At 33.9% G+C, this 3,306-nt stretch overlaps 1 protein-coding gene across 1 annotated transcript in view; it reads right to left on the bottom strand.

The window, feature by feature from the left end:
* LOC118733735 overlaps window positions 1–3,306 on the bottom strand; it is a gene marked incomplete in the record, with an annotated part of 802,810 nt that overhangs the window by 506,098 nt on the left and 293,406 nt on the right.

Below are 3,306 nucleotides of genomic sequence, written 5' to 3'. Positions count from 1 at the left end.
CAAAAACAAAAACTGATTTTCCTCGCAGCGATTGCAGACACGTACATGTTTTTGTTTTAAGTATTTTATTAAATAATAAATTGGAAAAGTATTTACCTGCTTAGATGCCTATAAAAATGTAACATAATACAGAAAATTTAATTGCATTCCTTTGCTCTGCTCTCAAATTACTTTCAGGTGAAAAGGAGCATCGCTGAAACTCATCAAAGTTCGAAATTTTTACACGGGTAAGTTTTAATTTGATGTCTCGTCTATTACAATTTCTTCTTCTTCTTCTTGTTTTAACTGCTCTAAAGCAATTGAAGCCCATTCGATGTTTAGCATCTCTACAGTCATTGAAATTATCTACTTTTTCGAATGGGCGAAGTTTTGCGTCGAACCGGCCAATTTGCTGCGCAATATGCCAGCCGTTAACGCATCGCAAAAGTGAATCGCAAGAGGCTGGGTGGCGCAAGAGGCTGACTTGACGAATAGAGTAGTCTCGGTCATTGCGCTACATACCCGTTAGAGAGGTAGCGTTTTTGCATCGCACAATTTGACGTTTTAGAACTTCCGTCGTTTCTATGCAGAATATTTTCACAACTTATCTGCAAGTTTTTAGTTTTTATTTCGGGTTAAAAAGTTTTCACTATAAATTTAACGCAATTTGCGTGATCATCAACCACAGCAACTGCCGGCTGGGCAACTAGAAGTGTAGAGTACATAGCTTGAAAGGGGTGAGAACGCAGTCTACGGCAGTAGGAGGCAGCGAGCGGGAGATGTGTCTGTTGGAGCGCTGACTTTGACTGTCATTAGTCAGACGCTGCTAAGGGGCACTTGAATGCGGGTGCGTGAGCAGCTAAAGCACCACAAGTCAACCAGTTTTAGCTAGTTTACGCTATTGGCGAAAAGTTTCCTTCTAAACGTCGCAGGCAGGGCGAGAAGCTGAGTGCATTGGCTGAGGTTTGTTTTTTTTTGCTCGCTGATTTTCTTCACCACTTTTAGTCGGCTAAGCCCATTTCTTTTTATTTGTGTACTCTGCAAATTACTTTTCTTGCTTGGTGGAGTTGACTGCTAAACTTTATATACATATGTACTTACTTAGCAGAGGGAGTTGTAAACATTTAGGTGGGAGGGATGTTTAAGGCGCGATTATTTTTAAGCAGCAGTCTTTTGTAAATTTATATGAGTAAAGTTTTACTGCTTGATATGTATAGACAGCTAATTGAGGCATGTTGTAGTTTTAGTGATGGCTTCTAAAGCGCGAGTGATTTAAGTGGCAATGTAGGAGCGGTAAAAATGCAGTGAAAATTTATAATTCGTTTGTACGCCGCACAAGCTTCTCACAAGTTTTCTTCCTAGTTAATTCAAGAGCTATCATTTTTTATTCAAATTAGGGAACTAAGCTTGATGTGATTACTAGTGTTTCACTCAAGTGTGACTATTTAATACTTTTTGGTTGGCAACAGAAAGTTATGCATATAAAAATTCATTCAAATGAATGGCTCAAAGCAATAAAAAATTTAAATAATACATATTTGGCAATTGAGTGGATCTAGCCGCATGTGTAGAAAGTTTATAATAAACCGCGAACGTGAAATCTTTCTTTGAGAGGCTTTTAGAGACATACAAAATTTCGACTTACTTCGCCTAAAATTGGTGTTTTTTTTGTTAACGTACTTTATTTGTAGACTGCTTTGGAAACTGTAGTAGTGCTATATTTGTTAAAAGATTAAAAAAAAACACTGGCTTTCTCCATCAAATTTTGAAAACGCAAAATAAGAAAGATGTATAGTAATTTTCCCACGTTGTGGCAAATCACGCCGAAATGACCACTGTTAAGAACAATTCATCCAAAAGTGTACCTTAAAAACTAGCTTGTAAGTGCATACAAAGGGCACACAATTTATATATTTTTTTTTTAATTTTTTGCATGCTATCTAAGACATTTGTTAGTTCAGTGAGTTGTTTCATTGCGTGGGAATAGAAAAGCAATCCGAAAAATGCCCAAAAATCCTTAAAAAACACTTGGAAAATGTTTCGAAAATTAAAACACGAACCTCCTCGATAAAAACCAAATTAAAAATAGAAAAAAACAAAAAAATTCTGAAAACCAAAAAAGTTTCGAAAAGTAAAATACGAAGAATACTGGTACGTTCCAAATAACTTTGAAAGGCCCAGAGAAATTTCAACAAAATACGAAATATTTTCTGAGAAATGCTGAGAACATCCCCAAAAGTAATAGACAATCCAATTTGAAAAAAAAACTTAAAAACATCCAGAAAAGTTGCGAAGGTAAAGCACGAAACATACTGAAACGTTCCCGAGAAATTTTGACAAAATACCAAAAAAATTCTGAAAAAAGGAACAGTCCAGCGCCTTCGTCTTGGTCTGCAGGCTGTATCGGAGATACAGCCGCTATATTTAAACGTAGAATACGTGGTATGGTTAAGAGCATATCCAAGTCAAAAACGAAATCACACACTAAGAAAAAAAATATCGATATCAAAATCGATAAAAATATCGATAACAAAATCGATAAATAATCTATAATAAAATCGATAACAAAATCGATTAAAGTGTCGATAACAAAATCGATAAAAATATCGATCATTATATCGATAAGTTCCGAAAATATCGATAGAAAAATAAATAACAAAATCGATCATTAGATAAAAAAAGAGATAACAAAATCGATAAAAATATTGATCATTATATCGATAAGTTCCAAAAATATCGATAGCAAAATCAATAACAATATCGATAAAAATTTCGATAACAAAATCGATAAAAAAACCAACAAAATATCGATTATATCGATAAGTCCCGAGAATCCCTAAAATCCCGAAATAGTTCCGAGATTGAGTCTCTGTGCCTTTATCTATATCCTTTTCTCTACAACTACCTTTATTTTAATCTTTCTTCCTCTATCTTCATCTATACTTTTATCGGTATCCTCATCCGCATCTTTTTCTTTATATTTATCTTTGTTTTTATTTTTATGTTTATCATATTCTTCATATACATATTCCCCTTCACCTTTGCACTTATACATATAAGTAAAGTGTTTAAATTTACCTTGGTCTTCATGTTTGCCTTTATCTTTAGTCAACTTTGTTTTTGTGTTTATTTTTACCTTGGCCTTTATCCTTTTCTTTATCTATGTACGTCCTCACCTTTACTTTTATTCTTGGATTGGACTTTTTCTAAATGTTGTTTCACTTCGAAAAGTCTTCGCGTATTATGCATACATGTGTTCATATATGTATGTACATATATAATATGTATGTACATATGTATGTATAGACATACATAGATTACTAAAAA

The sequence above is a fragment of the Rhagoletis pomonella genome, unplaced genomic scaffold (assembly GCF_013731165.1).
Source record: "Rhagoletis pomonella isolate Grant_MI unplaced genomic scaffold, Rhpom_1.0 Rhpom_scaffold_00002, whole genome shotgun sequence".
Taxonomy (NCBI): domain Eukaryota; kingdom Metazoa; phylum Arthropoda; class Insecta; order Diptera; family Tephritidae; genus Rhagoletis; species Rhagoletis pomonella.
This window is presented reverse-complemented; position numbering and strand designations above follow the sequence as displayed.